The sequence below is a fragment of the Neofelis nebulosa genome, chromosome 13, assembly GCF_028018385.1.
Source record: "Neofelis nebulosa isolate mNeoNeb1 chromosome 13, mNeoNeb1.pri, whole genome shotgun sequence".
Taxonomy (NCBI): Eukaryota; Metazoa; Chordata; class Mammalia; order Carnivora; family Felidae; genus Neofelis; species Neofelis nebulosa.
This window is the reverse complement of record NC_080794.1, coordinates 40832803-40860703: the sequence shown is the minus strand read 5'-3', so window position 1 is coordinate 40860703 and position 27901 is coordinate 40832803. Positions and strand designations below refer to the sequence as shown.

General features: G+C 44.0%; 1 protein-coding gene and 1 long non-coding RNA gene across 10 annotated transcripts in view; one reads left to right on the top strand and one right to left on the bottom strand.

The window, feature by feature from the left end:
• The window catches only part of LRMDA (leucine rich melanocyte differentiation associated), a 1033502-nt gene that overhangs the window by 472863 nt on the left and 532738 nt on the right, over nt 1–27901 (bottom strand). The gene's annotated exons all lie outside the window — the stretch shown is intronic.
• Nucleotides 21263–26716, top strand: LOC131493721 (uncharacterized). Its single transcript, XR_009252813.1, has 3 exons — nt 21263–21379; nt 22326–22411; nt 23518–26716. It is a non-coding gene; the product is annotated as an uncharacterized LOC131493721 (long non-coding RNA).

Below are 27901 nucleotides of genomic sequence, written 5' to 3'. Positions count from 1 at the left end.
GTCTTAGGTACCTTCTAACCCACAGGTAACTAATCTCCCATTTCCATATGTATTCCATGATTTGGGTCCCCTGGCCCTACATTTGTGCTTGGCTTAACTGAGTTTACTAGACAGTCTCCATCAGAACAACACTTCTCTTAATGAAAACACCACAGTGGCAATCCAGGGCCAAGAGTGGTAGTCATCTAACCAGAGGCAGACAGGAGAAAAGAGGCTCACTCATCCCTAGGAGAACTCTAGCTATGCCCACTAATGAATTGCCCTATGGACTTTAGTGTGTGTGTGTGTGTGTGTGTGTGTGTGTGTGTGTGTGTGTGTGTGTCTGCATGTGTCTGTGTGTTTTCCATGTGCAAAACTGGGAGTTGGAGCAGACAATCTGCTCCATCTTTGCACTGACATTTATTTGAGATCTTGTATGGCTCAGACACTCTGATAAGCCCGGGAGTGCAAATACAGTGAAGATATTATCCTGTCCTCAAGGGGCCCACGGTCTCATGAAACAAGGGCAAAAACACAGTTATAACACAATGAGGTTTAAATGCTCCTTCTGCCTTCAAGCAACCATAAAAGATCTTTAAGGTCCCATCTAATATCTAAAATGTCCTAAGATTAGAGCCCTAACTACCATTTTTGGCTTTGATTTTTAAGACCAAGTATAGAATTACAAAGAAGTTTGGTTATCCAAGCACTTTAATGGTCACCTTCCATGATATCATGCATTTCCAGGGTTAGGAGAAAGAATTCTATGCAAAATGCAACATTAAAAATAGCCCCCACCCCACCTCTGAGGGTACACATTTCTCCATGACTGCAAAAGGAAAGCCACTCATTACTAAGCAGCTCAGTGAAGCTCACACTATTGGAGAATATAAAGTTTTATGAGCAGGTCTCTCCTTCTCTCTCTGGATATAAGTGAGAAAGTGAGTGAGTAAGAAAGCTGGAGAGGTCTGGCTCAGGAGTCCAGGGTGAATTATAGACTGCCGCTCAAGATTCACAGCTCTTCGTGGTAGGAGGTTAATATTCTCACATGTCATTAGGTCTGCTGGCTCTCCTGATGGTTCATTGAAGCAGGCAGCAAATTATTTCCTCATGCTGCAGAGGACAGCACACTTCAAAGCAAGGGAACTCAGGTCAGGATAGGCCTCCAGGTGGATTAATGACTTGGGATCACAAGGGGTTGTCTCTAGGTAAGAATGAACCAGAAGCTTTTGACAAAGCTAACTTTTTTGATCTGTCTTGACCTGGCTTTCAAGCCAGACCTCCAGATTTTATTTCTATCACCTTCTAAGGACCTGTCAAGATTTGTGGGAAGACTGAGTAACCTGTCTGGTCATTCTATCTTCACTTGAAGTGCCTCTACCTGCTCTCTGCTATTGTACAACTCACCCATGGTTCAAGGTGGAGCTCAAACCCAACCTTCTTGGAGAAGACTTTTCAGCCTGTCCCAGATGTGGCTGAACTTCTCTCCCAAAGCCTTCTACTCTGCATGTTCTTTCCATAACTGTTGCACAGACTTGGTCTGCTCACCTATGTCCTAGGTGTCTTACTCTTGTCTCCTTGATAATTAATTAAAGACCCCTCTTGGCATCTCCCACAGTGATGGCTAAGTAGGAGGAGAGGAAAACCTACCTACCCTGGATATAGGCCCAAATCCTAATCCTATCTCCTTTCCAGAAGAAAGGGCCAAGAAGAGCCTCAGAAATGTTTATAAGACACACTCCTTAAAATACTTGTTTATCGGTAACTTGGAAAATACCACGTCAGTCCCAGCTCACCCAATTACTATATATGAGCAGATGCCTTCCTTTCCCTCTCTGTACCTAAGATTCCTCCAGAGGGGAATAAAGGGGGTGACTGTATCAGTGTGTCTAGAAGGGTGGTTTGTAGATCACATGTCTCAGAGTTCAGATGCCAAAAACCAACCCTAACTTACAAATCACTCTTTGTATGGCTGGGGTCTGGATATCTCCAGTTAATTTCCCCCACATCATTTCCATGCATATCAAAGTGTGAGAATTATTGGGGTCCTCAATTCAAATATCTTCAGGGGCAAGTCAGGTAACATGCTCTATTTCAATGAATCCAAGGTTATTTTAGGTATTAACAAGAGAGAAAAACCAATGTCAATTAAAAATAACCCAATGTTTCCTACCTTAAAATACCTCAGGAACTCTCTTCCTTTCTTATATCCTGCTTGTGGCTTTGCAAGAAACACATTCATAAATCAAGGTCATTACTCCAACCAATATTTGCTTCATGATATCAAGTGTATGCCCTTTCCACATACACAATAATTTTGTCTTTCAATGCCAAATTACAGTGAATTATTAAATGGCACATGAGTTATCAAAAATGTGTACTAGTCAAGTGAGGTGAAAATAGTAACAACTTTAAGTTAGGATGTGTAGTGACAACAACTCCATCACAACTGCCTCCTGGCTGGTGACAATTTTAAGAAGCCATCCGTTTTGAGATGGATTCAGAGATGTTGAAATGTGGGGAGGAAATGTTCATTTTAGAAGTACTGAAATACAGACAATGCAGAGAAGACAGTAAGGACTGGTGAGGACTGAGGGAATCCCAGCATATGCTCCACCCAAAGGTATCTGAATTAGTATGTGTGTTGTCCACACACACAGTGATGGGCTGTACTTGGCCCAGGAGGGTGATTATGTTATCTGTTGTCTACACAGGAGTATCTCCCGGAATAAAGGGGCACTGTTACTCATTATGACCTGAAAATAGGCTTTAACTAGAATTGTCCTGGGCAGACAGGGATGGAAGTTACCCTACCTGTGAGCCAGCAAACAGCAACCCCTGAGCAATGTGATCACTAGAGCCTGATTAATTCTAACATTTAGGTCTGTAACATCATGCATCAATTGAAGCTGCTTTTCACTCTATGTCTTTAAACATCCCTGGAAGTCTGACATTTATAAGCCTGCATCTCTCTTAACTCCCCACAGCCACCCAGCATTGACCCAAAACTATCCCTTCCTAAAAAGAGATGCCTGTGCTTTCTCCTGAGAGAACACTGCAGCTCACCACAGAGATCCCTACAGGTGTTTGATGGGATTTCATCAGTGGTCCTCAATGATGAGTGATTTTGCCTCCCTAGGAGGCACTTGTCAATGTCTAAAGACACCTCTGGTTGTCATAATTGGGTGGTGGCACTGGCATCCAGTGGGTAGGGGCCAGGGATACTTTAACCATCCTGCAATATACAGGACACCCCCCACAACAAAAACCTATTTGACCTAAAGTGTCCTTAGTGCCGAGGTTGAGAGACTCTGGATTAGGTGAAAGATAATGATTTTTGCTCTCTCAGTGTGGGGTGAGCAGCCTCCCTCCATCTTGCTCTTACTACTGTCCTGCAAGCCCTCCTCCACAGCTGAGGGTTACATTCAAGTCCTGCTGACCCAATTCATGATCTGGGAAGGAGCCTCCACAGTGATGGAAGAGTTGGCATAGCTGTCAGTCTCCACGAGGAAAGTAAGAGAACTTTCCCCTTTCGTGGGAGCAGACAAGACTGACAGGCTGCGTGACTCTTCCCTTCCCCAACATCACCAGAAAAGAAAGTGACAGCAAACCTTATCAAGCGAGCTGGAAGCTGCAGCTTGTTAGGGCTCAGAAGTCCTGAACTTCCACAGATGGGCGCACCCTTAGAAGATGTATACACTTCTTGGGAAGCCAGAGTAGCCCATGAAGAAAACACCACACACAGAAGGGGTTGCCTCAGGATTGAAACATGTCCCAGTCAGACATTTCAGATTTGCCTGAGTGCAGCTGTCCAAGTGTGGGTAGACAAGTCCCCATCATTACTCTTGGTGGACTCCTTTTTTCCATGGGGAAGCAGCAGCCAGGCTGGACATACAACAGAAAAATATCACCACCAACCCCTCAGAGAATGGGAAATCCTGAAGGGAATGGCAGACCAAGGCAGAGTGTGGAGACAGAAAACAAGGGCACTGATTCAGGACCAAGGACAGGACATGAGGTGCTAGGGCCTCAAAACCAGGCCAGGAATACTTCCTGTATTGGTTTTCTAGGGGCTGCTATAACAAAGTAACACAAACTAGGTGGCTTTGAAGAACAGACGTTTATCTCACAGTTCTGGAAGCTAGAAGTCAAAGTGTCAGTCAGCAGGCACTAGAGAAGGATCTGTTTCAGGCCTCTACCCCAGCATTTGCCTTTGCCCTATGTGTGGGTCTGCCTCTTCACATGGCATTGTTTTTATAAGGACACTGATCATATGGGACTAGGGACCCACCCTACTCCAGTATGATCTCATTTTAACTTAACTAATTACATCTATGACACTATTTCCAAATAAGTTCACATTCTGAGGCACTGGGGGTTAGAACTTCAACAAGAATTTAAGCGATTGTGGGGGTTGGGGGACATATTTCAAACCATAACGCCTAACTGATACGCCTAGTTCCATAAAGAGTGCCAAGATTCTCAGCGGTGCCCACGGAGGTGATAGTATGAGTGAGAGACACCATATGTGTAGGTAGGTATGTGACCAGGTATTGAGCTAAATTTGAGGGTGATTTGCTATGTGGCAATAGAAAAGTAACACAAATGGCAAGATGTCGATGTACGTATTTCCCTAACCTGAAGAGAAACTTGCAATCACAAGCACTGATGGGGTGGTCAGCCCCAACCTCCTCAAACCATAATCATTTTCACTCTCCTTCCCCAGGCTTCCTAGTGCAGGCTTCATACAATCATCATTCAGGATATAAAAATAGAGCACATTGTTTACCTCAAGTTCACATGTGCATCCATCTGCATTCTCTGAGCCATTAGCCACGAACCTAGAGGTAAGTGAATGATGCTGCCGTGAAGTCAGTGTTCAAAAAAGGTTCGGTCCCCTCTCAGCCCCAATGATGTCACAAACCAAGATCTTATGGAAAGGAATCTTCAGCATTGACAAAACTGTGACTTTCAATTAAAACAGCACTTTAAGACTAGTTTCCTAATCTTGGCCAAAATTGGGGAAAAGGCAGGAGATCAAAGGCTACTGAATTGAAATCAAAGGACAACATTGATGACTAAAGCAAAACCACCTACCAAAATAAATAAGAGTGGGTTGGGGCTACTCAGTATAGGGGCAGTGAGCACCACACCATTCAGTAGCCATCACAAATCATGGTCACGAGTCAGAAATCAACAACATCCGAGGGAAAAAGTCAACATGTATTCAGTTGCTTTTTATTTGAAGTATTAGACAGTTGCCACATTCAAATTGTTTATAATTCTTATGGGAAGACAAGATGTCAGCATGTGGAAATTACACAATATAAGAGTCAAGAAGTAACTCAAGATAACAACAGAACTGTCACAAAATGCTGTGGGATTATATACCAAATAAACAATATAGAAAGTAAACACTACAAGAACTTGAAGGGAGTGGTCCACTTTAGGCTGGAAGTCCAGGAATGATACTTTCAAAGACATAGAATCTTTAAAATTTTTTTTAATGTTCATTTATTTTTGACAGAGAGAGAGAGCATGAGTGGGGAAGGGGCAGAGAGAGAGGGAGATACAGAATCTGAAGCAGGCTCCAGGCTCTGATCTGTCAGCACAGAGCCTGATGCGGGGCTCGAACTCACAGACTGTGAGATCATGACCAGAGCAGAAGTCAGATGCTCAACCAACTGAGCCACCCAGGCGCCCCTCAAAGACATAGATTCTGAACTGAGACTTCAGAGTCTAAGAATATATGCTGTTTAATCTCTTTAAGAACACAGAGGAGTGGGTTGATCAAAGTTTAAAAAATTTTTCATTCCAAAACAGTTAATATTATTTAACAATTAAAGACAAATGGTAAAATGTACTTGCATTGGATTCCTCATTCTTAAATAATGCCAAGGGGACATTAGGACTGAGTGTCAGTGGTATGAGGTGACTTCTAAGATGACTGTGATCCCTTCCTGCTGGTATGCATGTCCTTTTGTAATCCCCTCTGCTTGAATGTGGGATGGACCTAATGCCTTAATGACTTGCTTCCAATGAATAGAATAAGGTAAAGTGATGAGATCTCACTTCTGAGATAAGGTTACAAAGACTGTGACGTCCATCTTGTTGGATCTCCCTCTCTCACTTGCCCACTTCCTTAAAAGCTAACTGCCATGTTGCGAGATGGCCCGTGGGGAGTCTCATGTAGTAAGGAACAAAGGGAGGCCTCCAGCCAATACCCACCATGAAAATGAGGCCTTACTCGAACATCCTGTGAGAAAATGAATCCCACCAAAAGCCCTGTGAATGAGCTTAGAAACAGATTGTCCCCAGTTGAGCTTGCAAGGATGTCAGCCTTGTCTGGCATCTTAATCACAGCCTTGTGAAAGACCCTGGGTTAAGCTACCTCTAGACTCCCGACCCACAGAAACTGTGATAAATAAAGCTTGCTAAATTTGGGGGTGACTTGTTACGCGGCAATAGAAAAGTAACACAAATGGCAAGATGCTGATGTACCTATTTCCCTCATCTGCCAACTAGACCTTCTCCATCCTCATAATAAATGAATATCAGAATTAACTGAGATAAGGAGATAAAGGAGAACAAAGGAAGACAAAAAATACTTATACATGAGAAGGGTCCGTACATAAGATTTTAGGTGCCTGGCACAAGCCAAACACCAGGTGATCTGGGCCCCAAACCTTCTTTGGTAGCCTGTTCTACAGCATGTGGATATTTAAACATGGTGTCCAGTGGTCTGACTTTCTGAAATGGAGCTGGACCAGTCAAGGTCAGGTGTCCCATTACTAAAAATTTTGAAAGTGCCATGCCACAGAGCACTGAGCGACACTCCTGGATCTACAGCAGATAGTTTGGATTATACCATGTAGGCTTTCATCCTGAGGACTTAAACCTAAAAACTTAGGAATGACCCTATATTCATGAATGAAATAGTTCAATGATGTGAATGCAGGTCCTTCAGTCGAAGGGCAACACTCTACAGCATTTTTAGGTTTTCTAAGCTGAGCTGCTATCTGGTTCACTGCATTTCCTAAAGTATACACTTGGGACCCTGGAAGAGACAGGGGTTAACCAGCACTACCTGCAGGGATTCTGTCTTTTGTACATGTACATGCACAAAAGGTCTTAGGTTAGAGTTCCCAGAAGTAGACTTTGACATAAAGACAGCAAGTCATTTATTTGAGAGACGATATACAAAGCACCAGAAAGTGAGATCAGAAAGGGAAAGAAGTTAATAAGTGATACATCGCAGGACAGGTTGCTGATGGGGCCAAATGGAGTTCAAAGGCTTTTTAGGGTAAGATCAGCAAACTTTTTATGTCAGTGGCCAGATAATAAATATGATAGGATTTGAGGGCCGTATGATCTCTGTCACCACCACTCTGTGTGAAATTAGATAGATAATATAAAATGGATAGCAAATAAATATATAAATGAGCGGCATAAAAATGTTCCAATAAAACTTTATTTACAAAAACAGGCCAGATTGGGCTCTCAGGCCAATCTCTGCTCTAGACTAGTATGGGATGCAGGGTGGATCACTTCTCAGAGCTGTATCACATGATGGGAAAGGGAGCAGAGGTATTTGTATTTACCAACCTCCTCCAGGAGTCAGTGGTTGATGGCTGAGCAGGCTCCAGTGGCCTGAGAAAAGGTCCAGGTGCCTGGAGGTGGAATCCATGAAATGGGTGGACACAGAAATGGTGAGGGCCAAAGGGATACATGCAGAGCACCCAGAGCTATACAGACCCTGCCCCAGCCTAATCTATTCTTAAAGAGGAGGAAGAGAGGGTGGTGACAGAAAGGGAGAGAGGAGCAAACACACAGTTCCTCCACGGTGAGTGGTGTAGACAGTCAGTATTGCTCTCCTTCTTCCCTCCCTTTCCCTCTTCCTGCCCCACTGGACTTTGAAGGAACTATCACAGTGTGGGACCAACTGGCAGGGTTCTCCAGTGACATAGTTTACCTGTCGCCCCAGTTATATTCTAGCCATAGCCAGACCACACCAGCCAAGGCCTCATCTCCTTAGTACACTGAGAGACTCTCTCAGTCTTGAAGAAGTCTTTCCCTGGTATGTAGTTTTTTGTTTGCAGTCTTATTTTAATTGAAATTACAGTGTCATTTTGCTGGATGAGAAAAAGATTGAAAAAAATCAATAGAAGGGATTGTGCAGTGTCCAAGTCTATGGTCCCCAGCCTACTCCATCCTCACGGAAGGGGAGGAAAACCACCCATCCTCTCCCCTATGCCCCAGTTGAAGTCAAAGCAAAAGAAAAAAATTAAATTAAATCATCTTATTATGTAATTGGGACTAGGCCTCAGGCTGCAGCAGTAAAGAAGGGATTAAGGGTAGAGCCACCTGGGCAGCCATTCTCCTGGGTCCCATTACCACCCCCCTCATTCCTTTTTATAGCCAACAGATTAAAATGCGAGCCTAGCAATCTTTGATCTTTCACTTGCTGACACAAATCCTTTCAAGCTTCCAACATTTTCTGCTGAGGTAATTAGTACTAATTAAAAGGTTTCCAACAGTCTTTGCTCCTTTTTTTTCCTCCTGTGTGTCTCCCCCTGATCCCCCTCCCCCAAAGAAATCGCTTTTACAAGTACCTTCTATCCCTGAAACATGGGCATCCTTCACTTTCTTCTTTATCTGACTTGGCCAGATCAAGTAGATTAGTGACTCCATTATTCTGAATACAAAGCCAGACAACAGGTTTTTACTATCGCTCCTGACCTGTTGAGAGTGCATGGGCTTATATTCAGAAACAAGCATCTTGGCTTGTATGAAGAGACAGTCCAATTATGCAGGGAAAGTCACCACGAAGTGTAGTCTTCTGCCCAAGGAAGGACACCATTTGGTGACAAAGTGTTTTACTCCAGTGTCTGTCTATCTCACACACACACACACACGCACGCACACATGTGCACACATGTACTGCTTCACTGCTCAAACTGACAAGTTGCAAAACTTGCCTCCCAGCTTGCTTTGTCCCCATGCTTTCTCTTTGTTAGGAGTTACAGGGCAGGAAAAATCCATACGGATTATTTAAAAGGTAATGCCAAAAAATTAAGGAAAGGGGGTGCCTGGGTGGCTCAGTCAGTTAAGCATCCAACTTTGGCCCAGGTTATGATCTCACAGCTCATGAGTTCGAGCCCCTGCATGGGGCTCTGTACTGACAGCTCAGAGCCTGGAGCCTGCTTCTGATTCTGTGTCTCCCTCTCTCTGGCCCTCCCCCGCTCATGCTCTGTCTCACTCTCTCTCTCTCAAAAATAAACAAACATTTAAAAAAATTTTTAAAAAAAGGATCATCTTATCAAAGCTAAAAAAAAAGACTTGGAGAGAAACACATTCTCATGTGTGCATGTGCACGCACACGCGCACACACACAACGCACACAGAGTCATGGATTCAAATTCCCAATAAGCAAACAATCTCTATAGTCTTTCCTTGGCTCTCTGCCACAAAGTGGGGGCATGGAAGCTCTGGGGGTGTAGCTGAGCTGTGAGCCCTGTCCTGGAGCAAGTGTCTCCCAGACTTCAGCTTCAGAGACAACCATGGCCCACAGCCACTTCTCACTGCCAAGGGCACTGGTACTGTGGTGCCAGTGGGCAAGACGGTGGTCCAGCAAGGAGGAGGGGACCCGCACAGACTAAGGGCTAGAGCAACCTGGGATTCTCTCCACTACTCACCTTTCGCATAGCAAAGGTGAATGTAGGAAGGGTAGAGGGTGCCTAATCTCACAGAACCGCTTTCTTAGTGAAAAATGACACTGGGAGGGGGTATGTCATAATGAAACAATGATGTCTGCTCTCATGAGCACTGTTCTTACACGAAGCTCTCAGCTACCTCAGCCTGCTGACCCGGAGCTGCAGGTGTGAGGCCTGCTCTACCTGTCCCATGAGGTCCAAAAGTCGGAGAGATGGCCCATTTGTTCAAGGGCACACATTAGCTCCCAGCTATCTCCCTTCGTGCTGGCATTCGGCATTTTCAGTAGGTGAGAAATGACTTTTCCACCCTTTGTGAGTCCTACTACAGCAGTGGCTGCAGCAAGGAGACCCCCCCCCTTTTTTTTTTTTTACTTTTCTGCTAGGGTCATTTATGTTAACAGGGTAGAAATCTTCCTTCAGAGCCCTTTGGCCCAGAAATTAGTCACTTCAGACCCCAAATGGGCTTTGATGCAGCTTTCCTGATTAGTGAAGGATGCCACTAAAAAATATACCCACTCCCTATCCCCCATCCTCTGAAAAAAGAAAAAAAAAGCAAACACTGAAAAGTAATGGATTTAATGATCTAGAAAATCTAGACGCTGGAAACTCCAAGGGAGATCATATTAAATTAGACCAGTACAAACAAGCCAAACTAGATTTATCCTCTTGTGGTTACAGATTTTATCTACTAAACCAGGTTTTCGGGGCTAGTGTCTGTTTTCAATGAATAGGATTTTTGAATGTCAAGTCCCAGCATTCCTAGGAGAGGATAATTTACCCCCAGGATCTCAGTTGGGCTGGGGCTGGCCATACCCCAGTCTCTGCAGAGGGCCACAGATACACTCTACTCCTCTTCCTTTTCCTGGGGATGGATGCCTGTTGAGAACCAGCCATAGGAGGGATTTGGAGGTGGGTGGAGGCAGAGACAAGATTCAGAGAAAAAATATGAAATTTTTCCTTGACTCCTTCCTGAGGGAGTGAGGAAACATGAGAGGGAGAGGGGAGAGGGGTAGGAGAGTTGAGCAAGTTGACCAGAGAATGTTGTGGACCAGATGTCACCTACTCTCAAAAACATGCACCTGAACTGTATGAAAAGTACCCTAAATATTGTTATGGACCCGGCACGTAGGGAAATACCTTCGGGGTCCTTTTCTAGAGCCAAGGGGACATGAAATCATTTTATTTTTCTTCCTAGGAAATGATTCTATCACCTTGTTTCTGAAGCCAATGGTGAGGAAGCCTTTGCTTGTCCAGCCTTCCTTTCCTGGGGACCTTCCCCCGACCCCAGCGAGCTGAGCTGGGAAAGGCTGGCCCTCCCTGTAGGGGAGAGGACTGGATCCTGCCATGCTGATTTGGGTAGCTGCTAAGACATAATTATAATGAAGAGAAGGCGGGTGGGGGGGTGGAGGGAAGGAAATTACTTTTGAAAATTATGAAAAATACCTTGACGGCATCTCTTTGAGGCTCACATTTAGCTCTCGGAAAAGATTTCTGCCAAAGGGTGAGTTCTGACAGGGGGAAGATGAAATGAGGGGCTGGGGGTGGGTGGGGAGGGGGGGCCGCTGCAAAGAGGCAGCCGTCTGTCAGAACTGATGACTCGGCAGCTGAAGTCAGACTGGAATATTTACCCAGCCGTTGCAGGGGGATGGCTGGAGAGGGGAAAAAAAAAAAAAAAAAGCCCGGACAGCAGCCAGTCTGGCCAAAATGACCACACAGAGACGCACACACAAGCAGGTCAGGCCCTCAGACCACCGACTACTTTCCCAAAGGCTCTAATCATCCGGGAGAGAATTAGGTTTAGACAGTAATCCAGAGAGTTTTCAACTCTGTTGACTCTGACCCAGACCCAGGGCTAGGAGCTCCTGGCCCTGCATAAAGTCAGAGCGTGCAAGCAGGGCTCAGCACCCACACTCATGCAGCAGACAGATGTGGGCCAGGCAAGTCCTGCAAATCCCATCACTGTTCTTTTGGGTCCCCCACATATGAATTTTTAAGACATTGCATTTTTTCTGCACCAGCCAGCCCTGCCTCCAAATGAGCTCACCAAAAGTCTATTTTCCTGACTTAAGTCCGAAAGAAGCAGGGAGTACTTCAATGCAGGATTTGTTCTTTGTTTGCTTGTGGTTTGTTTGATGGGGCTACCTCTTGGTTTTGAGGGGGGGGAAACATAAAACTGGGAGTCAGGAACAGTGGTGTACCAGAGGCGGGGAGTGGGCTGGTGGGAGTGTCCACCACAGCGAGAAGGGGTATTTTATCACGAACACTGTTTGGAACTGTCAGATCATGGTGGTAATAAAGTCAGAGCCAGGGTCTTTGTTATCATTTATATGTTCTTTACAGACAATGGAGTCCCTTACTGCCCACACCTGGGGCAACCTGTCCCCATTACAGGTACACCACTGCTCAGGAAACCTTGGTTCTAAGACCATTTCTGCTCCCCACAGTCTTTCTGTGATCTTGGACAAAGCAAGTGACATGTCTGAGCCATAGGTTCTTCATCTACAAAAATAAGGGATTTGGTTAAATGATTACTAAGTATCTTCCATTTAAAAGTTTCTAAAAGGGGCGCCTGGGTGGCGCAGTCGGTTAAGCGTCCGACTTCAGCCAGGTCACGATCTCGCGGTCCGTGAGTTCGAGCCCCGCGTCAGGCTCTGGGCTGATGGCTCGGAGCCTGGAGCCTGTTTCCGATTCTGTGTCTCCCTCTCTCTCTGCCCCTCCCCCGTTCATGCTCTGTCTCTCTCTGTCCCAAAAATAAATTAAAAATGTTGAAAAAAAAAAATAAAAAAATAAAAAAATAAAAGTTTCTAAAAATCCCTATTTTGCACCCAAATATTTTACCTGGAAATTTCAGCAATGAACTTTACATGACTACATTTAAGGAAAGGACAGGGCTCACACACATCATGTGTAAAGATGGGTCCATTCTGGGTGCACTCCCCAGTACTGCTCAACCATTGGATCCACCCTCAAAGGTAGGGCAGGAGTGCCCCTGACCCTGAACACTGGCGGTCAGCTTGTCCACTGTGGCAGAGGGACATGGTAGGGGAGCCACAGGAGTGTCTACTCACTCGCTCTGCCTGGAGACTGGCCAGCACTACCACACCAGTCCTCTGTTGCCCCGAAGTCAGGGACACCCGGCGACGCCACCAATTTACGTAACACTCTGAGACAGAAGGCAGCCCAGATTTGAAGGCAAAAGGTGTTTTGTTCAGTTTCTTTCCAAAGATGAGTTAATGTGTTTCAAGGTCAACTGGAGAAAGGGTGCACCAGGCAAAAAGGGAAAGAGTTTAAACTGCTGCGGCTTTAAAAGCTTAACCAGTAAAGCCCCTCCAGCCTTCAGTCAATGGGAATCAAAACAATGATTTCAAACCATGTCATTCAGTCTACAGGCAGGATCGCTAGATGAAGGCTTGCTCCTTTCCTTCCCTTTACCCCATTTCCCAACTGCCATCCATTCCCTACTCCTAAAGACCCATTTTGACAGAGTCTATTGTGCAGCCTTTTCAGGACATTAGCCACCCCACCACAAACTCTGAGGCAATAGAAGTTTTCCGGGGGCTCTCTTCTCCCTCCCGCCACCCTCCCCACATCTTCTAATCCTAGAGGCAATGCTGCAGAAACCTATAAGCAGAGAGGATTTCTGATGCCTGCCACTTGCTTAAAATTGATTTTCAGATGAGAACTCGAGAGAGCCAAGTATCCCCACAGTTTGGAACACTCATCATCTCTGACGATGAAGTCATTTGCTGCCATAAGCAGAACAAGGGTTAATGACCCAAAATCGAATAAATTACTGGATTCAGATCCATCATTACCACTGGTTTTAAAAATAATCTGGAGCGAGTGAGTGTGGACTCAGAGCCATCACAAAGATGGACGCGGCCCCCCTTCTCCTCCTTTGCTTACAACAATAAATCCTTCCGAAGTACATCTCAGCCTCACACACCAATTAACATTTCTCCTACCAGCGCACAAGGAGCCGTGCAAAATGAGTCCACAGGAAATTAGTCTGGAAATCACCTTACGTGTGACACTGGGGGATGTCCTCCGTGTTTGGGATGGGGGCAGGCAGAAGAACTCTCTTCCCACAGTGCCACTCCACTGTCTCACCCTAGACGAGGTGGTGGGGGCACTGGGGCAGGGGGCTTTCAGCACCACAGTCAATCTTCAAACAATTTATCCAAACAAAGGCCAGCGTGGGGAAAGGGAGATACAGGGGAAGCAGATGAATAAGCAAGATCAATTATGGTGGGGGTGACCCTGCGGCCCCACTCCATGACACAGATCTCAAAGCAAATTGTGCCAGAGTGGAGTTGACATGCCTCGACTGGAAACAGCGTTCTCCTAAAGGAGGTCTGCTCCCCCCTCCCGTTCTCGGGCTGGGGAGTGAAAGGAGAGAATGGGAAAGAGGGGAGGGTGGGCAGAGAGGGGCCAAGGGAAGGGAGACCAGGAGGCGGGTGAATGAGAAACCACGCATAATGGCCTGGGGTTTATTTTACAGAGAACAAAATGGCTCAATTTGAGTACTTTAGACTGTTGAAATTGGCTAGCGTGAGATACAGGGGGCACCTCCAAGAGGACTGTTACATCAGCTGGAGGAGACCACAGGCCCAGGGGGCAGAGAAAAGGAAAATAAATACATAAACACACACCCACACACAGGCCTCCTCCATCCTGCAAACTTTCTCGGGACCAGGGAGAATCACAGAGGTGATTTCACAACAAAATGCTTAGTAAGGCATCCCAATGCCCTTACCTCCTCAAATTGCATCTCTGATGTGTGGGGCTTATCGTACTTTGCTCTCCCACTTTATGTTCCGAAAATGCCACATCTTTAAAAAAAGAAGCCTGGTTTATTATTTAGTAGGAACAGCAGTTTTGTGTGTGTATGTGTGTGTGTGTGTGTGTGTGTGTGTGTTTTAAGGACTGCTAATAATTCTGATCCCCCCTTTTAACAACAATCCACCCCTCACTAAGAAAAAGTCAGAGCGACTGACTAATGGGAGTAATTCAAAGTACCTCAATTAAAATTCAGGTTTTGGCCTTTCGAGCAGTCTATTTAAAGATTTTTTTCCCCTAGATTGGTTGTAGACAGATGATTATTAAATATTTATGTGTCTGTGAAAGGGGCTCTTGGAGCTTGGCTCGGCTGAGGGCTGAGCTTTTTGTTGCTGTTGTTTCTCCTCTTGGAGGGCCCAGGGAATGATTACTTTATTTGGTTCCTTAACCACCTGGTTCCCAAGAGCCCCACACACAAGTCCGTTGGTCTTAATATGGCAGGACAGGGGCACAACAGCTCTCTCCTGTGCACGGTGGAGTAATCCAAGAGCCTTCTCTCAGCTGAGCTAATCAGACTCTCCTGAACTCAATCCAAATGCTCTCCCCTAAGTAGTTTTCACTGATGACTTCAGTCCAAAGGGAGCACGAGGGCTCTCTGGTCTCTCATGATCCTCACCAGCTACTTCCCTATATTCTTGTGTTAACTCTCCAGGAGGAGCAAGTTCTATCTCCTTACATGGTTTATAAACGCCTTGAAGGCAGCATCTGAGGGTGCTGCACTATCCCCACCTCTGACTGGCTGATTTATTCTCCTTCACTTTGCGCAACAATAACTCCTTTTCACATTGACCTGAACCCCTGCATTAGAGGGGTCATTGCCACAGCCCAGAACCTTCCCTAAGGAGAACTAAGTCACCTTATTTTAACACCAAGCTTATTTTGGGGAAGAGAGAGGTTGAATAAGGACTTCTCTGCCCTAAGACCAGCAACAAGGACATGGGTGAATGGTACAAGATAGCTGTTTCCTCTTAGTTATTCAGGAAACAAAGGTTTATCAACATTTCTCCATGTGGAAAGGGCTGCGTAAGGCCAGGGGTTTCAGTGATGGAAATAATCCATCACTTGTATACCCTGGAATATCACAGAGCTTTAAAAGTATTGAGAAATATGGATACTGTATTATAAAAAGAAAGCCCATAGTATAGTAATATTTATACAATAGTTCTATGTTTGGGGAAAAACTGTACAAAAAAATAGAAGACTGGAATGCTACCTTGATGGAGGGGATGAATCGTTTTGTTTGGCTTCTAGCAATAAAGATTTACTGCTTTTCTAGTATGAAAGTAGGCACCGATAAAATAAATACTTTAAAACAAGAGATCATAATTTCTGCCCTCAAAGGTGACTATGGTGCAGCATTTCTTAAATCCCTCTACCGTCTGCAACAAAATCAACTGAGAAGGAATTTAAAATACAGATAATGGGGACCAAAGCTGGAACTTCTGATACAATAGACCTGGAGTAGACCCAGTCTGTCTGTATATCTCCGTTTCCCCAGGACTTTCTGGAAATATGCAAAATTTGATAACTAACAGACCAGCAGATCCACCAGATATCCAATCTTCTGCCTCCATCTCCAGATTACAATTAAAAACTAAGAGTAGCTGTTGACAGGAACAGTGATTAACAAGTTAATCAGAATCTGCTCTTCCTTTATTTTTTTTTTAAAGATTTTGTTTTTAATTAATCGTTATAACCAACATCTGGCTTGAACTCACAACCCTGAGATCAAGAGTCACATGCCCCACTGGCTGAGCCAGCCAAATGCCCCTTGCTCTTACTTTAAATACGAGGAGAAGTTACAAGTTGATTCTGAGAATACCCTATCTTGACTAAAGGTATATATGAAAACCTAACCTAGGACTAACCATATCCCAACACATTTTTGAAAAGTTGGATCATTTTCCATTGTATTACGTGAAAGTTTACCTAGGGGTAGAAACTCCTATATCCAAAGCAAAACATCTTAAAGTAATTAAAGTAATTATCACTGAGGCTAGACATTCAACTAGTAACTTAGGATGTGAACTTGTAAATTACCCACCCTTAAAAAAGTCTTTACTCATTTTTCATTGATTTATGCATTCATAAATTTACTCGGTCCCTCATTCAGACACTCATCCAACAAATGTTTTAAGCCCATAGAGACCCATCAAACCCACCTGAGTAGAGGACGCTGGCTTTACACCCCACCTCCCAGTCTCCATTTGATACCAAGACCTGCCTGGTGGTACCATGAACCACACAGATGATTAAGGGCAGGCAGGCAAGCATGGCCATTCCTCCTCTCCATTAACCATGTTGCTTCCATTTGTTAGGGAGAAATTCTATTCCAGGAATTCCAGTGTTGGCTGGCTTCTTCTCCCCCTACCAGATATTGTGAGCTCAGAGATGGCAAGCTCATTTTGACAGTACTTTTCTCCTTCAACTCACTTCCTCAACTTTGTTCACCTTCCTAATAAAGCCTTCCTTGACTGCCATGTTCATTAAAACTCTGTCACCTCCACCCAGGACTACTAATGTTATTACCTACTCTCTTTTTCTTTTTCCCCCCACAGCATTTATGGCCTTCTGCCATATAATTTATTTATGTATCATGTTGACTGTTTAATGTACATTATAAGGTCCATGAGAATGCTTGCCAGTTTTGCCCACAGATGTAATATAAATATTTAGGATAATGCCTAACACACATTGGGCATTCAAGGGAGGGAGAGAGGGTGGGACTTACTTCCCACCATGGGCCAGGCTTGACTTGAGTCAGTCAAGAAGGTTAATCTGCTGCTGGCAGCCATGAATCAAGAGGAAGGGTTTGGGGGATTATCAGCTTCCTCCGATTTTCCACCTGCCAATTCCCTCCAATATGGGAAGCCTGGGAACAGACTACTGTCATATCATTGCCCATCCGTCCTCTCGGCCAAGCCTGGCACCCCCTGTTCTGATTGCTCTCTAAATGCTGGTCACTGGTTCCTCCCCCAGATACCAGCACTTTGCAAAGTCCACAGCCATTTGCACATCAATACCAACCCCCACTCCTACCCCAGGCTCAAAACCCCATCATTTATAAAAACTAGTCATTTCAGTTTCTGTTCCCTATTCTGGAAATGGCAAAAGTGAGGCCCCGAACTTAGAAGGCTAAGCTTGGGTTTAGTAAGCTTTTTACCAGAAGAGGGTAAAAAACTCAAGCTTAGTACTCCCACTTTGGGGGCCTTTCAACCTCAAAACATGAACCCTGAGGAGCCTTCTCAGTCCACCCTTTGTCCTCTCATACAACCTAAGGGGTTCCCACAAGCCTAAGACTTTCCAAAAATGTAGAAACAAACTCCTCTTACAGAAGCCCAGTCTTGCCTTCGTGCCAGAGACTACTTGTCTCCTACCTCTGCCATGCTCCTGGACTCTGTCTCCCTGCCCTCTGCCTCCGCCTCAATCTCACACACACAGCTGAGAGTTCTTCAAAAATGAGCTGCTATATTCATTTAAATATGCCCCCAGGTGAGTGGGGCAAATATAAAGAGAAGAACTACCTCCTGGGAACTAGGCCCTTGACAAACACTATTGCAAATACAATACCTCTGCAAATGGATTGTTATTCCCATTTTACAGAAACAGAAACTGAGGCTCAGAGAATATAACCAACTTACATCCTAAGTCACACTCCTAAAGAGTGATGGGATGGGATTCGAAGCCCAGAGCCATAGATCCTGAGGGCCACACTTTCCAACCGCAGTGCATGCTATAAACTGAATGTTGGTGTATTCCCAAAATTTCTATGTTGAAGCCCCAACCCCCATTATGATGGTATTTGAAGATGGGGCCTTCGGGAGGTAATTATGGTCAGATGAGGTCATGAGGGTGGGGCCTTCATGATGGGATTAGAAAGACCAGAGTTCTGAGGACAAAATAAGAAGGTGCCTATCTCCCTATCAGGAAGACAGCTCTCAACAGAAAGCGAAGCCAGCACCTGGATCTTAGACTTGCAGCCTCCAGAAATGTGAGAAAGCAAACCTCTGTTGTTTAAACCACCCCAGTCAGTGGTATTTTGTTGTAACAGCCTGGGCTGACACTGCAGCAGGGGAAAACAGGAGTTCTCCTTGCGACCACAGTGTCACCTCTATAATACCCAGGCCCTTCCCTGGGTGGGGTCGGAAGAGGGTTGCAAGACTACAAACAAGACTGGCTCAACTGGAGTCCCCTGAGGAGCACCAAATGCTGAAGTCCAGGATTTGGTTTTAGGTCAGTGTGTACAAGGAGGTCTGTCCTTGGTGTCTTTCCTCCATGACTGAGTGACAGGCATAGTGTCAAGTGCCTTCTTTTAAATGTTTGAATGGTCAACAAAATGTTCAAGATCTGGAAAAAAATGGCTCCAAAATGTGAAATAAAAATTATAAAACTAAGATGAATAAAATTTCAAATAAACTTCAACAGAAAGAAACCCTATGTTCACTGGTAGGTCAAGCACTAATCAAGTCAAGCTCTACAGTTAAATATAAATATAACAAAGTTTTCATGAGAAAATTAATTTATTCTTAAGCCTCCAAACTGTAAAAATGACTTAGAATCCTTCCAAAAATTTCACAGTGAAACCTCATCAATCATATTTAATGTGAGATGGGGAAGGGGTCATTTTAATATGTTTGATATGTTGTATGATGAGGTCTCCAAAATGAAAAGTGCTCAGGATGTTCAAAGGTCTTAAAATGTCCCTACTTTCTGGCGAGAAGTCAAGGCTGGCAAAATGTGTGTGACCGCTAACATCTTCATTTTTATGTGTTTACTGGGTTTCGCTAGGGCAACCCAGGATGACTGAGCCAGGTTCCAAGACAAGGGAAACCATGGCCCACAGAGGGGGACTGGAAGCCAGGGGATGAACAACCAGATAATGGGAAAGAATTTCATACCCTTAGGCTCCTGTAAAAGGCAGGATCTCCAGGGAAGCAGCCTGCTGTGCTTGGAAAGCACCAGATCAGGAGTCAAGAGAGCAGAGTTCTATTCCCAACTTCATAACTGACAAGTTGTAGGACTTGGAATGCAGCCCCAGTTCCTAGAACCATGCCTGGCACACACCAGACATTCAATGAAATATGCTGAGAGAGCTTAATAAGTCAGTGTTCTCTAATGGCACACTTGAAGACCCTGGGCTGGGGGCGGGGGGCAGGGAGACAAGCAGACTTTGGACACCAAGCATCCTTCCCAATCTCACTGCCGGCCACAACCACTGTCATAATCTTTACCTAACTCAGACTTCCCAAAAGTTCTCAATACTGGGAGGGGTCTAAGAAGGCAGGGTCAGCCATACACTGTGGAGTCACATGATACAGATCTGAAGTGGCACCTCTTCCCCAACATGCTAGGCCACCTTTACACAAATGCAAAGGGCTCCTTCAAGAGCTCCACACCTGCCCCTCCCAGCCCACCATTGCCTCCCTACTCTAGGTTTACCTCCAGGATTTTTTTTTTTAACCACACTTCAAGAACAGGGCTCTTCCAAAATCTCTAAACAAAAGAAAAACCACCTGGATTTAAAGCCTCTTCAGAATGATGCTTGGCCACCTTTCTCCCTCCCCCTTCATCCAGAATGAGTCTGGAGGGAACCGAGGCAGGCATACTGAGTCACAGTCACCCCTCCAGGCACAGATACACACCCCAACCCAACAACCTCCACACAAGGAAGGCTGACAGCCTCCCACAAGACACACATCAGCAGAAGCCATCCTTGTTTGCAAGAATTCACATATTCCCTAATTATTTCAAGAGGACTTTCAGACCAAGGTAATCGTTTCCCCTTTATTACTTGCCACACACATAATGTCAGGGCCCTAGCATTCATCAGCACCCCCCTCCCCATATCTGCCCCCCACCTCTACCACCAAAAACCCAAATAATTTCAAAAACATTTTTATCCTAAAATGTTCCCCTCAATTTAAAAAAAAAAATTATCTTCAAGCGAAGAGATTTCTTTTCCATTTCAATCCCACAACAAGGAGAATGTCAGCCCAGCTTTTTTTTGACAGACAAATTATTGAATCAAAGAGAAAATGCCATTAAGCTCACAGGTTAGCAAGTGTCAGGAATGGTTTAAAGAGATATCCCCATTTATCTTCCAAACATGCACGAAATGTCACTAATGTGTGTTTATCATGTATAATCAGACAAAGAAAATATCGAAATAAAGTACTCCCGCATACAATAGAAATCTCCTTCCATCCTTCAAGATATCAGTGCTATTCAAATAGAATAATAATGATAAAGCCTCTCTCTTGAAAATGGAAATCAAGTGAAATGTAGATAGAAATGATTTTTTTTTTTTGGTAGTTGATGTACATTTCTAAAGTGCATTAACAGGAAATCCAGAACTTTTTAGGTCAATTATATTGTCAGTATTGTCAATGCCACTGAAATGAATACTGAGGCAGTGCCTGTTCTTGCTGGAATGAAGTTGCAGAAGAACCCCCTAGACTGGGGACTTATAGAGAAACTAGACACACACTGGAAGCCTGACACTGTTCAAGCATGCATATATGTGTATCTATACTTTTTCATTCAAATCTATCCCAGCTCCAGGCATTTTGGCTTACTATAAATCTCAATAGGAAGAAAAAGATCTACAAATAACCAAAAATCCGGCTTGATTTTCTTCCCCCCCTCTCCCTCCATTATGACAAAGCATATTTATGTAAGCCAGATGCTATGACAACAATAAAACCCAGCCCTCAAGTGAATGGTCTGGACAGCAACAGTTCTATGACTCCATCTGGACTTGCAAGACCCAGGAGCATGAGCTGTCCACTGGAGAAAAAGATAGCTCTTGCATCAGAATGGACAGTCCCCTTCAAGTCTGAAAAGAGCTGGTATTTCAACCTGGAAACATTTTTTACCCTTACTACTTTCTCTCCCAATGGTCCCATCAGAAAAGTCGCTTCTTTTTTGAAAAGAAGCTTTTCCTCTCTGGTCTCTCTCAACCTCACACTTCCCTGGCTCTGGGATATTTCATAGCCCTATGGGGGAGTGGCCAAGGTCTGAGACATCCATGTGTTTGGGAGGCAGTAACTTACCACCTCAAGAAAGTTTCTGCTCTCCCAAATTGATGACATTAAACTCCTGTGTCAGGTACAATGTAAGGAAAGGGGATGAATGCAAGAGTAAAGGGTCCTAAAACAGTGGAGTACAGTGTTAAGAGAGCAAGTTCTCGAATCAGCCCGCCTCCTGTCCATCCAGCTGTGCGGTCTTGGACCTCAACCTGTGTGGCTAGATCCTACCCCTAAGAATGAGGATACTAATAACCCTTACCTCACAAAGGTAGAGTGTTAAATAAGTCAATATGTGTACAGCCCTTACAACAGTGTTTGGTACATAATAGGTTCTCAAAAGCATTACATATTATTTTTAATACCTATTTGTTTCATTTTATTATACAAATAAAAGAGAATGAGACTTAAGGACTGGTACAACTCCTCAGGAATATAGGAGTGCAGGAATAAGACCCAAACGCAGGTATGCAGAGGCCCAGTAATCCGGCCACTCCATCAGCTACTTATTAGATGCTAGCTATATACAAAAACAATGGGAAGCACGCCAAAGTAGACAAGGGACAAAAAGGAGGGAAAGTGAGGAGACTGTGAGGGACAGGTTTGAACAAAAGTGATACGCTGAAATAGGAAACCAAAAGGACCCACTGTGGCTGCAGAGTGAGGTTTATCATGCATCAGGAACATCACTATGAAATTCACCAAATAAAATGTTTTTTCCACAGGCCCACAACCATGTCCTCATCATAGTTATCTGTTTCTTTTTTAGGTTTAAGTCCCAGCTGCTCTTTGTGGACCAGGACTGAACATATCTTTGTACCCTCCACCTCCAACATGAGGCCTGGAACTTGACAGGTATTCCCCCCAAAATGTATACAATAAAAGGGAGCCAAGCAGGCAGGCTGCCTGGCCACCATTCTGAGGTTGTGCTGGGTGGGAGAGGGAGCCTCAGAGAGGGAGAGCCCAGGAAGCCCTAAGACACACTGACATGAAATAGGATAAAGATTTATTTAATCTCCAGTTCACAGGCTACAGAGTGGCATGTGGACCACAAACCACACCTAACAAAAGTTTGTGAAGAGAGCCCATGATCACACCACAGAAAACAAGGTTCACCCTTGCAGGGGGTGGTATTCTCACCTCCAGGTGGTGAGAGAGGCCAGCAAGGCAGATGCTACCATGGAGGCACCAGATTCCTCCACTGATTTGCTATGCATTCCCAGGCAAATCAGTGAAATTCTCTGCTCTTAAGTTGGCCCACCTATAAAATGAGGATAAAATATCTGTCTTGAAATTTGACCTTTTGTATAATAACCCTCAAAAGGTGGATAGAAATTTCCTAGCTATTATATTTTTAACAGTTTATCTTAAGGACATAATCAGAGGTATGTTTAAAATAAAAAAAAAAAAGATGTATTTCCTGGGGCATTCTTCATGGTGCTGAGTATAATAGGGAACAACAGAAAATAACCTAGTTACTCAACAACATTATGATACATACATCCTTTATAACAGAACAGGTTAAGACATTAAACATTGGGCTTCCAAGGACTATACTTATAACATGGATATGTGCTTATAAGAAAAATATAATCCACAGATATAGGTGTATACACACAAAAGGAACGTATATGGGGTTGGATGTATACTAGAATGGATTAAGTGTCTATTTCTGGCAACTGTGGAATTACAGGCAATTTAATTTCTTTCTTATGATTTTCAGTATTGTCCAACATTTCTACAATGAATATGCACTATTTTCATAATCTGAAAAAACATTCTTAAAAACATAATTTTAGAAACCCTGACCATGTCTATCTCACAGCACTATTCTGAGATCAGTTATAGTAACAGATGCAGAAGCACTTTGAAATGTATAGAATGATATGTAATTCAAGTGACTGTGATAAGCCAGTAACTAAACGTTTATGGTTAACCCCGTCCAAATGTCCTCCTCCCAGGCCAAGGCTATTGTGAGCATGGAACTGTGTGACACTCCACCATCTTATCCAAGAGGATTATGGAAGATTTCCATCTCCCCATTTCCACGTGGCAAATGTAGAGCAAATAAGATTTGAAGCCTCCAATAGACTGAAAAATGTCAACCCAGATTTCTCCCCACCAAAACCAACCAACCAACCAACCAGAGAAATTCCACATGTTAGAAACTCCCCATGAGCTTGGATCCAAAGATTCGGTGATATCCAGCTGGCAGTCTATGCCAGATTTGTCAAAGTGAGTCCCAAGGCTCCTAAAGAAGCGTTAATCTTCCTTCAGGAGTACCAACTCCAACAGGGCCTCAACAAGCAAATTATGTTCCAGAGATTTTAGGGCCCAATGGTGGTAAAATATTTATCACTCTAATGGCTTTGAAGTGTAAACAGACTTCATATCAACACAGTGATTCTTCTTATACACACATTTGGGCTTTTAAATTGTGCTTAAGTTGGCAGGCTTAAAAGTAGATTAGTGAGTTTCAAGAGTTAGGGTTTTCCCAGGAAAAGCACATTTATTGAGCCAGTTGGTCAGTCACTGATCTAAAACAATTGTTTTACCTTAGAAATTTTAGACCCTGAGATGTCTTAAGGGTGTCTGAGATCCAGAAATTCTCCCTTGAACACAATCCAAGAAGGGCCAATAAATAAACCTGATTCATGGCAAGAGGCATTACATTCAGAAAAAGACCCACACATCACAATAATCCACTCGATTACTGGAGGCAGGAATGTAGATCAGGGATGTAGACTGGCAGTGGATTAAAAGGGAAAAAAAAACCCCACAATAATGTCTAATATTGAGATAGCACAGCTCTCAATAATTCAAAGCACATGTGCTTCTATTGTGTTACCTTAACCTAGCCAGAAGCCTGTAAAGGCAGGTATAAGGAGGGCTAGTAACCGCATTTTAAAAAGGAATAAAGTTTAAAGAGGTCAATTATTGACTTGGCCAAGGTTATTTAGGCAATCGATGAAACCCAGATTCATAACCCAGTCTCCCACCTAAGGAAGTCAACTTGCCTATGACAGTGACTAGTGGTAACCAAGCCAGTAAGGAAGGTTCAAAACCAGCAGCTAAATCAAAGATGTTAACTGGGTGTTCAAGAATCCTCCTTGTGACTCAAGGATCAAGGAAAGACCAAGAAAACAAGTCTCTCCCACGAGTAAGTTCAGAACCCAAAGCTCCTTCTTTCCTCAGAAAGAAGCTACAAGCATTTCACTTGCCTTCTGAAAGGAGGCAAGAGAGAGTCCAAGTGCTACATCCTCTTACCTATACCTTCTTACTTCACCCCATGTCAGATGCTTAGGAACCACCACAAACCAGGGAGCTGCCCTGTGAAGCTTAGCATCTCTCTCCCTCTCTTATCCCCAACTATAGAGAGAATAGCAGTAAGTTGAACAACACTCCACTTCTCCAAAAAAGTTTATACACATGCGTGAGCATTCCATACAATGTATGTAATAAACTGGAAGAGCACCCAAGTAAATAAAGAACAGATCAAAAGGGAGGTATGAGGCAGCCACATTCAACTCTGCACTTGAAAATTTAAATGAATACTCCTTGAGAGCAAACTACAAAATGCTAACCTTGAAGTGCTGAGTGGCAGGAAGAATTATGGGTTATTGTACTGTCAAAATGCCAGACAGCTGTATGTTGAGTTGCTGCGTTATTTAGACAATCAGAAACTTGGAAGCTAATGTGACATATTTTTTTTCGGTGTGAAAGCTCTTGACATGCATCACGATAATTTCTAAAGGGACAAAATGTTATATAAAAAACATGGTGCCTTCAGGAGATGGCCTCATAGGTAGAACAGCCCCAGGCAGACCAGGAAGGATGTCAACAATGTGGACTTCCCAAGGGAGAGGACCATTTCCTTCCAGTCTTAGTCCACAGGGGGGCGGTCCCAAGCAACATGGAGCACACTCAGTCCAACTTCCTACTCTCTCATCACGGAAGAAATGCTCCTGGATTCACCTGCCTGGCTGTAGGCTGGGCTGGGCCAGGTGAAGCCCACTAATTGCAGGATCATCTCTCAGCTGGATGAGCAATATGGAGATCACATTCAGAGGACGCTACCAGAGATCATGGTACTGTGCAAACCAGGGGTAGAAATGGGGCTATAATTCTACCTCTGCTCTTGCAAGTTAGTTTACCTTCCACGTGTATTCTTGATTGGCTCGTGGACAAGTACAAATAGAATGAGTGGTAGCCATTTTAAGGAAATTCCTTGCTTTGACTCTCAGGTTGCCCTAAAGTGAGAGTGGGAGGCAGGTCATGGTTGACTGTACCTGAAATTCTACCTTCAGTACTTTCACTACAACTAAAATACAAACATTAACACATTGAACTTCCAAGAGTCACCTCTAACTTAGGGCACATGGAAGTTCTGAGAATTGGTTTTGCCGGGTGGGGGGAGGAGGAGTAAAGGATTTAAGATCCAGATGAGGGACAGGGGCCTATGGGACAGGCAGAAAGATAAGCCAGAGAAAATTCCAGATAGAAAGTACCATACTCTGTGGATTTGCCCTCTTCTCTGCATTTCTTCTTGATCAAAAGGAAAACCATCCCATCCAGGAGAAGAGAAAGTGGCTGGAGACTGGTGGGTCAAGGGGAGTGTTCCTCTCCTAACAAGCATTTCCAGTCAGCAGGCACAGACTCTATCCTGAGGCCACCTCTACCACATGTACCAATAGCATGACCTTTAGCAAATTATTTAACCACAGTTTCCTTAAATGCAAAGTGGGAACAACAAGAATAACATCCTCAAACTGATGTTGGAAGATTTCATGGGCTACTTAGAGCAGTGCCAGCCAGGTGATGATGGTTCTACTCAAATATTATCACAGCATCCTCCTCTTATCATCACAGCTAACAGTTTATACCAAATTCCCACTGCCAGCTGCAGGAGTAGAATCCCCCGGGATACTTTTCCCAGGACAGCAAAGCAACTTTGAATCACAAGAGTTTCCTGTGCTCCCTGCTATGTGGTCCTAGACAGGATCCTACACCCAACACTCACCCACCCCAGAAAAGGCCAGCATACTGTGCCATGCAGAGAAGGAAGTCCATTGTCTAAGTGGAAATCACCTGGATTTAGATGGTGCCCCCCGCCCCCCACAAGCTCCACTAAGCGTTGTAAGTAAAGACACTCTCTTCTTTTCCACCTTGCTTTTATTTTTATTTGACAGTTAACCTAAATGTTAAGATAATACCCTGTAACCAGGGTACTTAAAAACTAATAAGCAGCCAGAGGATAAGACTAGTAAATGAATGAATTTGAAGCTGATTCCAAAAGCTGTGCTATTTGGCTATAGCTACTCAGGAAAAATTAGGAATACAAGGACTGGGGCCAATGCCTTCGCACACAACAGTGGTTCAATACTTTCCACCCACCATTCCCTGGGTCATTATGAGGATCTCAAGGTATGAGATGGTCTACTGACACCTCCAGGTATGAGATGGACTACTCAAGCTCCCCACACACTTAAGGAAGACAGGCAAAGTCCGCTAGAGGAAAGATTGTTCCTTTCTCCAGTATCAGGGATCATTTTCTGCTGAAGTCAGGAAACACCTATATCCTTTAAGCAAATTATCATGGCAGGTGTGCTCACCAGAAATTTCATTTTTATGAATCAGTATGGGAATAGTTCTTGCCTACAATATGCATAAATGAAGAACCGGGGGCATGATCTATCCAATTCCATCCAACTCTTGCTTGAGTCATAGCAATAAACATAGGGATAGACAGGGAAGTTCTGTATTGGATGGAAAGGATATTTTCCCCTACTCACTAAAAGTTGCCTGTCAGGGGTACCTGAGTGACTCAGTCAGTTAAGCGCCTGACTTTGGCTCAGGTCATGATTTCACAGTTCGTGAGTTCAAGCCCCGCACCAGGCTCTGTGCTGACAGCTCAGAGCCTGGAGCCTGCTTCAGATTCTGTGTCTCCCTCTCTCTCTCTCTCTGTTTCTCCCCCACTCATGCTCTGTCTCTCTCTCAAAAATAATAAACATTAAAATTTTTTTAAGTTGCCTGTCAGAAGCACTGACCACTGACTTTCCTAATCTTCCTTTGCTACTTTAAATATAAGTCTTTATATGTGATAGAGACCACATCAATGTTACCCCGAAGGCTGGCACCATTGACAAGCCTACACAAGATAGATTCATATGATCAGGAATCAAAAACACATTCTTCAAAGTCTGAAAGGCTTTGGCACATGATAGCTTATGACTCTAGAGAGTTTCTTAACCTATCTGTACGCCATTTTCCTCATATCCTTAATGCAGAGACTGTCACCCAGTGATAAGATTGTTATAATTAAATGGCATAATATACACAAAATGC